The sequence below is a fragment of the Oryx dammah genome, unplaced genomic scaffold (genome assembly GCF_014754425.2).
Source record: "Oryx dammah isolate SB20612 unplaced genomic scaffold, SCBI_Odam_1.1 HiC_scaffold_9, whole genome shotgun sequence".
Classification (NCBI taxonomy): Eukaryota; Metazoa; Chordata; class Mammalia; order Artiodactyla; family Bovidae; genus Oryx; species Oryx dammah.
In genome coordinates, this window is record NW_024070193.1 from 45884832 (window position 1) to 45899886 (window position 15055).

A 15055-nucleotide genomic window follows, 5' to 3' on the forward strand; every position below is an offset into this window, starting at 1 on the left:
CAAGAAGCCCAAGGAAACACAAGGGAACCACTGAGCAGAACCCATGCCCCATCTGAAGGTGCTTTACAGAGTGACAGGTGATTATATAATTTCTCCAGCCATCCCCAAAAGAGACGGGCAGAGTTCTGCCAGGCGACACCAAAGAAGGGCAGCAGGTACTCAATGATGACAAGCTGGGGTGGAAGAGGAGAAGCCAGGACCATGGATGGGGCAAGGAATGCGGGCAAAAGACTGGAAGGACTGAAGTTCAGAGAGCAGAGAGGTCACACTTAGGATATCAGAGGTGGATCACGTCACCCCAGGAGATGACATAGCCTAGCTGTGACCGGGAAAGTGGGTGAAGCAGGGTGGAGAAGCCACTGCTGGAGGGGAGATGGGCAAGGTGCTAGGTGAGTCATCAGAACCCAGACTGATTCAGAAGTCAGCCAGGCCAAGATGTGTGTGCGCGTGAGTGTGTGCGTGAGTGTGTGCATGCTCATTCACCAACTACAGCCCTCCAGGCTCGTCTGTCCATGGGATCTCCCAGACAAGAATACTGGAGTGGGTTGCCATTTCCTCCTCCAGGGGATCTTCCCAACCTAGGGATCGAACCCATGTCCCTGGTGTCTCCTGCACTGCAGGAGGATTCTTTACCTCTGAGCCACCTGTTCCACCCCTGAGGGAAAATGACCTTAAGTCTTCCTGGGTAGGGGCAGAGAGGCTTGGAGCAGAAGGAGGAAAAGGGGATAATACACTGAAATTCACCAGCCCCAAAGGAACAGGCTCAGAGCTCCTTCACTAAATGCCTACATGCTGCCAAACCAGCAAGAATAAGGCAAACAAACCTTTCTATGCATCACCTTCTTTACTCCACAATCACACTACACAGTCTTATTCTACAGATGGAAAAATAGAGGCTCACAGGCTAAGAATTTGCCTAAGGTCACAGAGCCTGAACATGCTGGACCCAGAATATGAGGTTCTGACTTCTGAACATCAAATCAGCTGGGCCTCATCACATTCACAGACAGACAGGGTAGATTGCATTATTTATGCCCCAGCAACCACTTATGCCCCTTCCAGGGCTCTCTAATTGTGCCTCACACCATCTTCAAGGAGGAGGGGTCAGGGGCCACCCGCTGGTGGCTAATAAGCGACCAGCTGTCTTCCTCAACGGCTCAGTGTACTGGCTGAGATGGGAGGCCCCAGTAATTACCCAGAGCCCATTAAAAAGAGCCCAGAATGGGATGTGCTAACAGTTCCAGTATAAACACATCAAAATATCAGTTTTTAAGGAAACACTAGTCTGGAATTTATATTCCTAAAAGAGCTAACTTGATCCTACTCAACAAGAAAAATCCCTTCCTTTCTCACATTTTCAAACAAAGCAGCCAGTGTTTTAATTCCATGACAGAGGAGTTTCATTTTTAGGACAGCAGCCTACTACACTTGCTTTAGGGAGGTAAAAAATATTGGTGTCCTAGTCTCAGAGTGATTTAAAACAAAAAACTCTTCCAGAAGGCAGCATGCCTTTCTGTCCTCAAATACTTCAGATTCTAAGAGAATGCACCCTCCAAATTCTTTACCCATAACCTCAGCCTCTGACCCACTTGAAGCGTCAGCACCTGCTCTACAAGGGAACCTGTGAAGTATTCTTAGCTCAGACCCACCAAGGCTGCACGTGGACTAGCCAAGTCCCCTCGCTTCTCAGGAGCTACGGTCATGTTTGGTTTCTCTCCCATGCCACGCCTGAAGGCCAGTCTTGTGGGGAGGGAAATAATCTCAGACTGCTGAGGCGACTGACAGTGATAATGATAAACCCTGGATCAGCTGTTTAACCTTTTTAATCTCCCTGGTCCCTGAAATCCTGATCCTCCCTGGGGGGAAAGTGCCATCATCAACGTCCATCATAAGGAAATTGGAAAGGCACCTCAGCCATCCTCACTCTAATGTATGAGAGAAACATTTCCAGTGCCAATGGCAGCAACATGTCTGGACCTAGAGATTAGCATCCTAAGTGAAGTAAGTCAGACAGACAAAGATAAATGCCAGAGGTATCACTTATCTGCAGAATCTAAAAATGATACAAACTTATTTAAAAAACAGAAACAGACTCATAGATACAGGGAGCAAACTTAAGGTTACCCCAGAGGAAAGGGTTGGGGAAGGGATAAATTAGTTTGGGATTAGCAGATACATACTACTAGATATAAAATATATCAACAACAAGGTCCTACTGTATAGCAGAGGGAGCTTTATTTAATATCTTGATAAAGACTGAAATGGAAAAGAATTTGAAAAAGAATCTATAATTACATATATATATATATATAATTGAGTCACTTTGTTGGACTTCAGAAACTAACACAACATTATAAATCAACTATACTTCAATTAAAAAAACATGAAAAATAAAACAGCAATTTCCAGGAGGGCACAGCTTCGAGACACAGGTTAAACAAAGGTGCATAGTATACTGAGACAAAACTATCAAACCTTTAAAGAATCGTTGGAACTTTTTCAATCTTGAAAATCCGAACTCCTAAGGTTAACTGTCATCAGCTGTTACTGATACTGTGCTCGGAGGGAAATTGCTCCTCTCTGTCATCTGTTCATGTGGTTTCTTCACGCTCATTGGTCTGGGATGAAGTTTGAGATGTACCTTCTGACTCCTGCCACGAACACTCATTTCCCAACCATAAAAGAAAACAGCACTCTGGTCCTTCTCCCTCATTAGCTCCCACTTGAGATGAGGACGCCTCTGCTCACTCCTGTGGTGTTGGGAAAGCTTATACCCCGGTGTCCCTACCAAATACTTGACTAACAAATTACATACAACGATTTTCAACACCAGGATTTTTTAATTGTGTAAATGCTTTAAGATGGTAAAAAAAATCCCACTTAGAATACATGTAAGATGGGAGGCATCACACTAAGACCTTCCTTGCTCACGGCTCCCCTCACCCACGGCCAGCTATCCCAAACTGCAGCCCCAGCGCCACATCACATCCCTCCACTTCTCCGGAGCTGCCACCTCTCTCCCTGGGCCTGTACCAACCTCTCGCCTCTCCCTGCTGTCACTCCTGCCCCCAAGCCCTGGCTCTCTACACAACAGCTGCGGGATCCGTGAAAGAAGTCCATCAATTCACGCGTGCATGCTAAGTTGCTTCAGTTGTGTCCGACTCTTTGTGACCCTATGGACTGTAGCCCATCAGGCTCCTCTGTCCATGGGATTCTCCAGGCAAGAATACTGGAGTAGGCTGCCATGCCCTCCTCCAGGGGATCTTCCCCACCCAGGGACTGAACCCGTGTCTCCTTTGTCTCCTGCATCAGCAGGCAGGTTCTTTACCACTAGCGCCACCCCAGCAGCTTCCTCCCAATCAAATTCAGATTAAAATTTCAATTCCTGACCAGGGACCGGAAGGGCAATGGAATGCAGGCCTGCCCTGACCATCCTCTTATCTGTGTCCACTTGCCCCAAGGAGCCCGTACCCTCCAGCCACACTGGCCTTTTTGCAGAGGCCTGGGCAGTTGCATTCTGCCCTGCCTGGGACTGACTCTGTGTCTCTGTATTTTCCCATGGTTCAGTCCCCTCCCTGCACTCTTCCTGGGTCTCTGCTCATCACCTCTACTCCCTACCTGGCATTACATCGTGCATCTGTTTCTCCTTTATGTGTCTCTCCTCTCTCACCTGCCCCCAGGCGTACAGTGTCTCATTTACTGTCAAATCTCAATTCCTGGTCCAGGAAAACCAGTCAACACACACTTAGCAATCATTGTTCTAAGTAGACCACCAGCTCCCTACTCTGCCAAGAATGCCCTCACTCCAACCGGAGGTGATGTTTACCTGCTAGAGATGGATGAAATCGCAACCAACCACCTTCCTGGAATAACCATAAACCACTCAGCAAAGACATGGGATGCAGGCATGCACACATCTCTGCCCACAGTCCAGAGCTCCAGCACCTGTACCCACCAGTCTGGAAGATTCCTCTTCTCCAGATAAGGTTAGGAAAATGAAATAAGGCTGCTCCTGTTTTTCTTTCCCAATCTCTCAATTAGCAGAGAAATCAAAATGAATAGTCACCCAGTTCAGTACCACTTTTCTTGTGATCTCACTCTATAGTTTGGGTTTGGGGTGGGGTTTTTAAAACTTTTTTTTACAACTAAGTAATTTTTTAAATTAAAAAGAAGTACTTTTCCAAAATAGTTATACTTATTTTCACTCAAAGAAAAATGCCTAGGTTACAGAAGGTTTTTCTTAAGATCTACTTCTGAAAGTTATAGCCATCATGAGAGTAAGAAATGATGCTCATGTATGTATGTATTAGCTCATTATTTTTGAAATAAGAATACGATATTGTGCCATAGCTACAAAATTAATGTAAATATTTCAAAATATCGGCACACAAACAGGAGGAAACTTCTGTAATGAAGCTTGCATGACTCTCAGCTTTAAAGAATATACACTGAAGTCATATCACACAACAGCATGTTTCCTATTGGAAATTCAGGTTCCTAGAATAATAATTCAACTCAATTTGATATTGATTCTACCTTGTGATTCCAAGCTGAGATGTAGGTTACTCTAAAGAGAAGGGGAGAGGGGAGGACCACATGGAAGCCGACCGATAAAAAGTTGGTCAATGAGATGCATGAGAGGTCCATCAGCAGAACCAACAAGGCACAAACTGTGTGCCAAAGAAAACAAAAGCTACCAGTGCTCCAGGCTGGCTGATCGATCTGTTCGGGTTTAGAGCAACCCTGCAGCTACCACTGTGCCACAGGAGTGAAGATGGCATTAAGCCAAACAAGCTCCAATGGAACATCACCCTCGGCCTTAACGGGCATTCGTTATACTTTCTAGAAATGCCAAGGTTCACTTTAAACCTAAAACGGGCAAATTTTCTTCCTATCTTACTGTGTCTTTTTAAAGTCCACACGGGGTTAAATAAAAGGGCCTAGAAGTAGCAAAGAAGGAAGTATGGGAGGGAGGGACAGAGGGAGCGCCAGGGAAAACAACACAGAAATACAAACAGAGAGACGGAGGGAGGGGAGAAGACACAGAGAGGGAACACAGAGAAAACAGAGACAGGAGGAGTAACAGAGAGCGAAAATGACACCGAGAGAGTAACAGAGAGAAAAGGAAAAGGTTCATGGGAAAAGGGAGTAATGTGTTTCATGGAAAAGTTGTTTGTTTCCAAGTCGCTCTTTTTCCATGTACTGTATTATGCCATATGTGGGAAGTGAGGGCGGCTGGAACTCGGCCCAAGAACATCTGCCACAGACCTTAAAAGCCCTAATAATAGCCCAGCTGGTGTCCCCAGCCTAATGAGCTCATTGCCCACGTGACCCTCCCTCCTCCCGGCTACCTCCAGGGAAACGAGGGGCCAAGGGCAGGCCCAGGCACGCCCCCTGCCCTCCCCCACGTCCAGACTCTCCTACCTCCTCTGCCTCCGGCCTCCCTTTCCTGAAACCACTCCCACCCATTTTCCTGAGCTAACTTACTCTGATCCAGCAGTTCCTCAGGACAAGACATGTTCTCAACATGAAAGGAAGGTATCAGAAATGGAAGATGGAGACATCGCTACAGATCTTCTGGACGCTAAGTGGGCAACAGTTATGCCAATAAATAATTTAACAGCTTAAATGAAATGGACACACTCCCTGAAATATGCAACTTGTCAAAACTAACACCAGAGGCAAATAAAAAGATCTGAAAAGCCTACTAAAGAAATGGAACTCCTAATGAAAAACCATTCCACATCCAAGGAACAACCAGGATGCCACCAAGTGGGCTTTCCTGCCAGGGTACAGGCCCCTTTAGGAGCCCTGGCAAGTCACTCTCTGGGACAGGGAGACTCTAAGCCAGCTTGACTTTCCCGCAGAGCACTGCCTGTTACCAGGAGGAAACTATGAACAGCAAAATCAGAAAGGGGGCTGCTGGGTGGGAGCAAAGAAGTGAGGCTTTACAAGTTCAGCAAGTTTTAACCCTCTCTGGTATAATTTTTTGAAACTACTTCTCATCACGGTACACTTTCAAAAGCCCTCTCGCACTTGAACAAATGGCCTCTTAATATCAGGATGGACATGGATTTCAGTGTCCAAGGGGAAGCCTGTCTGAAATTGACAAGAGGAGACCCCAATAGCACTGACACAGTATCCATAGCAATTGGAAGAGAAGCTGAAAAATCTGGTGTCTCTCTCAGTCCAAGCAACACATCCTGACCGTAACAAAGAGCCAAATGAATATGATACATGGGGCTTCTTCAGCAGAAAAAGACAAAGAGGGCCACATTTCAGAAACCTCGCTCGGTGACACACAACAGCACGAACGTTTGTAAGCATGCAGCACCAGGCTAGTAAATTACATGATTCTATCCCTGCCTACCAGGTAATTATATCAACAGCAATCGCATGATTAGCTGAAAGGTGGGCAATCATTAACTTTTCCTACTGTTCAACACTGTTACACACCAAATTATACCTTGTTAATGCCATGAATAAGTTATCTAAGCCTTGACAGCTTCCTGTTTCGATTTAAAACACCAATGCCACACCTGCTGTAAGTAAATATGGCAAAATTCACAAAACTTTAAATAATAATTGTGGTATTTTAAGGACTATCATAAGCACTTTTATACATTATTCCCTTTTGTTGAAATGTTTAATATACTGAGAATCCTTTCCAAAAATAGAGTTCTTTCCATTCACAAAGCACTAAAAGCATTAACAGAATCAATTTAGTCTTTATCAACCTTGTTCTTTCACTTTCATACTTTTTATGTCATACAGCCAAGGTCAAGACTATGGTTCTCAAGTCTTAGAGCCTCCCCCGGCTCATCTTCAGGCCCACAACGGTACACCTGGCCAAACCATATTGCGGCGTCAGGCAAAACAAAACTCAGCAATACCAATTCTGTCTTTATTTAAATTTTTGATTTTTTAAAAAGATTTCTTTGCAGTATTTTACCTTTTTTTTTTTTTTAAGAAATACTCCACTAAAATGATATTGATCTTGATTACTTAGATTCTTGGCAACTACCTCATCCTTAAATGTGCTACCTGAGGCAAGCACCTCAGTGACTTCACCTTAGCCCAGGTCCAAGCCCACAAGAGTAACAATATACCCTGGGTGTACCAACGAAGAAGAATAAACACTCAGGTTTCCCAACTGCCTCACAGACTGGACAACAGCTGCCTGACGGTCCACCTCCTAGGGTATGTGTGTATATGTTCTTCAAGGTGGGGGTGGAATGGGGAATGGTATAAAACCCACAAGTTTGAGCACAGTTAAATTCTATGGAGCAAATATTTTACATCATGTTGCATTAAAATCTAACAGTTGCCAAATCACCTAGAACCTTTAATTATCTTATACATTTGGCTCCATTAATTTTTACTCATATATATTTTATACAGTCAATACCTCCTCAAAAGTAACCACCACTCTTCAGACCCCTGTTACAGGATAGTCTTGCCTACTTTTGAAAATGGAACCCTACAGTGTACACTTCTGTGTCTGGTCCCTTTGACTCCATTGTGTTGTTTTGTTTTGTGTTTTTTGGCCTCACCAAGTGGCATGCGTGATCTCAGGTCCCCAACCAGGGAGACAGTCGGTACCCCTGCAGCAGAAGTGTGTAGTCTTAACCACTGGACAGCCAGAAAGTCTCTCTTTGGCTCAACATTTGCCTGTAACTTTCATCCATTTGTTGCATGGATTAGTATTTCATTCCTTCATATTGCTGAGTAGCATGCAGTTACATGGACATACCAATCTGTGTATACAGTCAATGGACATTTGGGGGTTTTTCTTCTTTGGAGCTATTGTTAGCAAAGCTGCTATAAACTAAGTCAAGAATATTGGTTTCTGTTGCGCGCACATGGAGAAGTGAATCACTGGTTTGCAATGGATATGCTCAGCTTTAGTAAATACGGCCAGGGTTCCCAGTGTTTGTTCTTCTTCAAATGTGGTGCATGAGGCTTCCAGCTCTTCCATGTTTTCACCAGTGGTTGATATTGTCAAATTTCTTATTTTGTCCATTCTGATGGGGCTGCAGAAACATCTCTGCTAAAACAGGCAATTTCTAATTCCTTCCAATTTTATCACAAACCTATAGCTCCAATATCACAAACTGTAAAATCTCAAGTAAGGTGTACGAAGATCACAAAGTGCAGAAAAATCTCTTAACTCAGAGCTTACTGTTTCAGGGATTCATAAAAATACAGACACAAACAATATGTGACACAAACCCCCATGACGTCAGGCAAGGAAACCTGCAAATGTTCACAAATACCGGAAGAATTCTTACAGTCGATGTGTTACTGTAAGAGTACAAGGCTAAGCCAGCATCTCTTCTGAACCATAGAGTGATACAACTCTACAAATAAATGCACACCTATTATGTGTAAACAAACACAAAGGACATTTTAGCCCTTAGCCTACTTGGCCTCTCACAGAAGGACTCATGAACCCCACCTATTGCCACAAGAACACGTTCGCCCAGCACTTCCGGTCTCCTGGCCAACCAGTGTGAGTGCTTCTACACTTGGTATCATTACTGTCCACACAGGGATGGCCACCAGACCCTTTGCTCATACTCAGATGTCTCTTCCAAGCATCAGCCCCAGATGTCCCCCATTCCGAAAGCTTCCCTCGTAGCTCAGGGGGTAAAGACTCTGCCTGCAATACAGGAGACCTGGGTTCATTCCCCAGGTCGGGAAGATCCCCTGGAGAAGGAAATGGCAACCCACTCCAGTATTCCTGCCTGGAGAATCCCATGGACAGAGGAGCCTGGTGGGCTACAGTCCATGGGGTCGCAAGAGTCAGACACGACTTGGTAACTAAACCACCAATCTCACAAGCACATCACACACAGCACCTTCACAATAGCATCCTCCAGGTCTTCACCCCTGCATAACTGAGAGATGTTAATACAATTTGGAAATCTCAGCCCCATCCTTCACTCTGCCCCCTCTAACCCTACCGCCATCTCCTCAAAGTGAGAACAGGGCTCATCCTCCCAACATCGCTCAAAGGAATCCACTTCTTTCCACCCACAATATCATTTACAACCCCAGGTGAAGTCCCCTCTCTCTCTCCTTGCGTAAAGCCAGAGTTTCACAGGTCTCAGTCAACCCAGAGGTGGATGAGGCCTTGGACCACAGACTGCCCTGGGCACATTCACCAAGGGAAAGCCAGTCGCCTCCCCTAACTCACCCCTGCCCTGCCACAGCCTTCGCTTAGGAGAGTCTACAAACTGCATCCCTTTGCCGTCCTTGTGAACAAATGTTGCTGCAACTTCTAAGTTTGTGAGGGAATTTCTGAGACTTGATTATCCTGATCATTCTCTAGATGCTGTCTTTTGCCAAATAGAGAATTCAGTATGTCATAAATGATAAAGGTCTGACTAATAAGAAGACCAAACTCCCAGGAATATTTACTTTATTCCCTTCCACATGAGTATCATTTCTCTTTTAGTAACAAGAGATTTAGTCCACCCAAAATTCTTTCATGTTAACACTGAATAGCTGCTATGACATTCCTCTTGTACTTCATAAAAAGTAGGTCCTTCATCTAATAATACAAACTATTTCCCTACCTTGCAAGTACAGTATAACTTCATCCACTGCATTAGTCCACATTTTAGTCTATTTTGCCAAAGATTTGCTTGTCATTCCTTATCTACTATGGTAGGAGAAAGAATATTCTGCTTATTTTCTCAAATAGAAAGGTATTTCCTCAGAATTTTAACACCAAACTACACTTCTCCCTTTAAGAGACCTTTGAAATGTCTTGATATTTGTTTCCAAATATCACATCCAAAGGGATTTCTCTGCGATCCTTGCAAAGTTAACCCCTCCTCCTCAAAGCCAAAGGAGGGAAGATAAGCTGTCATTTGAACAAAATCCATAGCCTCATCACTGCCTTAGGTCACCGGGGCCATCCCTTTTAGTACCACAGAAATGAAGGCCAGCATATACCCCTAGGGCATGGTACAGATATGTGTTCCAGAAGTATCTGTGGATGAATAGATCATAAGGAGTTCGATAATAGCAACAATAATAATGGCTAACACAAAATGCTTACTGAGTCAAGCATACCTATTAATCTATGTGATCTTCTTAATAACTATATGAGATTATCGTATAAGGTAATGATTCAGGAACTAGCTGTCACAAACAAGAGTTCTCTGCTGGGTTTAACATATCTGTCCCTGACAAAGCACCAACCTTAAAGGATGCGGGGAGGGGACATGGCTTCAAACACATCAACAGTATGCTAGGGAGTTCCTTGGTGGTCCAGTGGTTAGGACTCCCCATTTCCAATGCAGGGGGCATAGGTCTGATTCCTGGTGGGGGAACTGAGATCTTGCATGCTGCATGGCATGGCAAAAAAAGAAAAGAAAAAAAAGAGTGCTGGATGCCTATCTAGTGTTCATAAAAATAGACAAACAACATAGTATGCTAGTTTATCCAGACAGATTGTTACATCTGGACGTTTTTATTTTTTAACAAGTGAAAAAAACAAGGCGACATCCTACTTAGGTCCATAAAGCAGAACTGTATAATCCCCATAGCGCTCAGCATTTTATTTAAAACATTCTAGATTTAAAGGTTGGAATGACACAGATGTGTATAGCGGACTTTTGGACTCAGAGGGAGAGGGAGAGGTTGAGATGATTTGGGAGAACAGCACTGAAACACGTATAATATCATGTAAGAATTGAATTGCCAGTCTATGTCCGATGCAGGATACGGCACGCTTGGGGCTGGTACACGGGGATGACCCAGAGAGATGTTGTGGAGAGGGGGGTGGGAGGGGGGTTCATGTTTGGGAACGCATGTACACCCGTGGTGGATTCATGTCAACGTATGGCAAAACCAATAAAGAATTGTAAAGTAAAATAAAAAATAAATTAAAAAAAAATTTTTTTTAAATAAAGGTTGGAATGAAATACTCATTTGGATAGGACTCTTCTCCACAATGAAAGCCTGCACCCGGCTGTAGCACTCACAGAGCGCCAGTGAGTCATACATGTAACAAATTGCTCATTTTCCTGCTCCCCATCTTTCCTCTAAATCATTATGCTGCTATTCCAGAATCATAGGTTTGGATTTCTATTTGTTTGTTGATGTTTTTAATCCCCCAGCATAAAGCTTACCAACTCCAACTTTGGTCCAACATTATAACTTGACAAGAATCTGCCTGTCCCTTTAAGTAAACCTCCAATTTTCTTCCCAGGCTTGAAATTCTCCCATGTAAGCAAGGCTGATGTCTTTGGACTCTTGTTTTAACTAGGAAAAAAATGCCCTTAACATTCTAACTGTGCTGCCAGATCTCTGTTGATGTCAGACCACCAACCACCACCCCTACCCCCCCCACCACTCAAAGTCAAACCAAATTAACTGTTGGAACACTGTATTCAGAATCACAAAATGTAACGGACTGTCTTACTGAGCTACCCGTCTATTTTTATCCTCTTTGGTCCCCAGCTCACACACTTCAATTTCCATTCAAAATAAAAAAAACGTGAGGGAAGAATAGAAACAAAGATCATAAAGACGCAGACGCTAAAGCACTAACAGCTTCTAGAAACCGTATTAACCTGAATCCCACTACACTCACTAAATAAATTAAATGTGATGCCCCTCGAGTTAAACAGCAACTAGCAGCAAGGGTTGAAGCAAGAGCTCCTACTATCAACCACTTTTCAGGAATTCCCTGATCAAAGCAAGGCAAAGACCCTGGTTAGTGCTGGGAGGATAACAGAATGCAGGAAGAGTGACTTGAAATCACCATGTCGTGCCCAGTAAGATGGCGAATATAAAAAAAAAAAAACAGAAAACTGGACTTCTCTGGTGGTTCAGTGGTTAAGACTCTGCGCTTCCAATCCAGGGGTCTCAGGTTCAATCTCTGGTTGGCGAACTAAGATCCCACATGCTATGTGGCCAAAAATAATAATAATTAATTTAATTAAATACACACAGCCTAAAACTGTAAGAAACACAGAAAATCACAAGTGCAGATGTTGAAAAATTGGAACCCTTGTGCACTGCTGATGGGAACACGGGACGCTGTACTCACTGAGAATAATGGTATGGTGATTCCTCAGAAATTAAACATAGAACTACCACAGGATCCAGCAATTCCCCTTCTGGATACATACTCAAAGAAGGGGCTCAAACAGTTGTTTATACACCCACATTCATAGTTATTCACAACAGTCAAAAGATGCAAGCAACGTGAGTGTCCAAAGAGAGATGAATGGATAAACAAAATATTTACATACATAGCAATGGAATAATATTCAGTTTCAAAAAGGAATGAAATTCTGGTATGTGATATAACATACTAAACCTTGAAGATATCAGGCGAAGTGAAACAAGCCAGATACAAAAAGACAAATACTGTATGATTCCATTCATATGAGATTCTTAGATATTCAAACTGAATAGACAGAAAGTAGAATGGTGTTTGCCACCGGCTGAGGGGAGTGGGAGGGTGGGGAGTTAGTGCTTACTCAATACAGAGCTTCTCTGGGATGAAATATGAAAATTCTGGAGATAGACGGTCATGATATTTGCACAACAATATGAATGTACTTAATGCTACAGAACTGTGCATTTTCAAACAGCTAAAATGGTAAATTTTATGTGACATTTACTTTACCAAAGTTTTTTTAAAGAGCTAAAAAATGGTCATTGCATTAGGGATTTCCCTTCATCTCTCAGACTGGGGGACTTGGGCACCTCTGGGGAAAAAACAGAATTTGGCAAAGATAGATAACTCACTCCCACCCCCGCAGGAGGTTATGAAAGGAGCATGGCAGCCCTAGAGCCCTGTACCTGCTGGGGAAGCAGCAGGGAAGAAGGGAGGGTGGAGAAAGTTATACTTCCTGGGGTCAGATCCATTTACCTTCCATCTGGCTCCCACGCTGTCATTTTGAAGTCTCCCGTGCTCACAGTGCACATGACCCAACACTGAAGACTTACTCTTCACGGGGTAGGTGTATGACAGATGGATGGGTACACGGACCTTCTACTGCTTGGCTAGTTTTGGAGAGAAGACCCAATTGACCACTCAGGCATATTTTTAAGAGCTCAAAACACCTCTCAATGTGAGGGTAGGGAGGGTAAATCACTGGCTAAGTTTTGGGCTGCTTTTCCTCACTTCTGATTAGAATGCTAGTTTGTCCCTTTCCTCTTGGGTCCTCCAAGTTTAGGGCTCCTTGCATACATATGAAGGAAGGGGAGAGGAGGGCACTGGGAAGGGAATGGGTTAGCAGTCTGCCGGCTTGGAGCACCAATCCTCCCTAGCAACATAGGGAGCAAGGCTGTGCTGGCCACTTACTCTTCCCAACATACTTGAAATCTGGCCTTGTGCTTCTAAAAAAGAACACTCTGTGCAACCATGAAGGAATGTCTGACAAGTAACACCACCTCAGGATGTGTTTACGAAGCAAATTTGGATTTAGCAGATCTGGGCAGGGTCTCCCACTTGGAGGGTTTCACAAGCTCCCAGGTAACTCAGATGCTGCAGGCTGGCCCACCACACGTTGAATAATAAGGTTTTACACTCCTGCAAGTACATCATGAGTGGTTCATGTGAAATCCCAGGATGGAAGAAGCACAAGCTGGAATCAAGATTGCCGGGAGAAATATCAATAAATAACCTCAGAGGTACAGATGACACCACCCTTACGGCAGAAAGCGAAGAGAAACTGAAGAGTCTCTTGATGAAAGTGAAAGAGGAGAGTGAAAAAGCTTAAAACTCAACATTCAAAAAACTAAAATCATGGCATCCGGTCCAACCACCTCATGGCAAATAGATGGGGAAACAATGGAAACAGTAACAGACTTTATTTTCTTGGGCTCCAAAATCACTGCAGATGGTGACTGCAGCCATGAAATTAAAAGACGCTTGCTCCTTGGAAGAAAAGCTATGACCAACCTAAGGAGAAGGCAATGGCACCCCACTCCAGTACTCTTGCCTGGAAAATCCCATGGACAGAGGAGCCTGGTAGGCTGCAGTCCATAGGGTCGCGAAGAGTAAGACACGACTGAGCGACTTCACTTTCACTTTTCACTTTCATGCATAGGAGAAGGAAATTGCAACCCACTCCAGTATTCTTGCCTAGAGAATCCCAGGGATGGGGGAGCCTAGTGGGCTGCCGTCTATGGGGTCGCACAGAGTCAGACACGACTGAAGCAACTTAGCAGTAGCAGCAGCAACCTAGACAGCATATTAAAAAGCAGACATTACTTTGCCAACAAAGATCCATCTAGTCAAAGCTATGGTCTTTCCAGTGGTCATGTATGGATGTGAGAGTTGGACCATAAAGAAAGCTGAGCACCAAAGAATTGATGCTTTTGAACTGTGGTGTTGGAGAAGACTCTTGAGAGTCCTCTGCACTGCAAGGAGACCAAACCAGTCAACTATAAAGGAAATCGGTCCTGAATGCTCACTGGAAGGACTGATGCTGAAGCTCCAATACTCCGGCCAACTGATGCAAAGAATTGATGCTGGGCAAGACCGAAGGCAGAAGGGGATGACAGAGGATGAGATGTTTGGATGGCGTCACCAACTCGATGGACATGAGTTTGAACAAGCTCTGGGAGTTGGTGAAGGACAGGGAAGCCTAGCGTGCTGCAGTCCATGGGGTCGCAAAGAGTCAGACACGACTGAGTGACTGAACTGAACTAAACACTCCTGCAATCAGCTGGGGCCATGACAGCAGTGACCAAGATCAGGCGGAAACAACAGCAGTCAAGATCTCCCTCTCATGAGCATCCCCCTCCTCCCACTGCCATTCTCCATCCAAGCCACAACCACTTCGCTCCACCATGAATCTGGACCCTTAGCCACTTTGGCATAATTAGCCAAGGCATCTACAGTGACTCACTCCCAGCTGTTCTCATTACACTGAAGACAATCAATGCTCCTGAAAGTCAAAGAAATTTGTCCTCCCCAAGAAAAGTGCGCCTGTGGTCCTCAAACAGTAACTTGAAGACAGTCTCTGCACTCACTGCTTACCTGCTTCTCCTAGTTAAAATGCATGATTCAGTACTACAA

At 44.3% G+C, this 15055-nt stretch overlaps 1 protein-coding gene and 1 long non-coding RNA gene across 2 annotated transcripts in view; one reads left to right on the forward strand and one right to left on the reverse strand.

Annotated features, from left to right (window-relative positions):
- TRAK1 (trafficking kinesin protein 1) overlaps positions 1–15055 on the reverse strand; it is a 156300-nt gene that overhangs the window by 136148 nt on the left and 5097 nt on the right. The gene's annotated exons all lie outside the window — the stretch shown is intronic.
- On the forward strand, positions 9762–11808 carry LOC120867786. The gene is made up of 2 exons (XR_005722013.1): positions 9762–10596; positions 10926–11808. It is a non-coding gene; the product is annotated as an uncharacterized LOC120867786 (long non-coding RNA).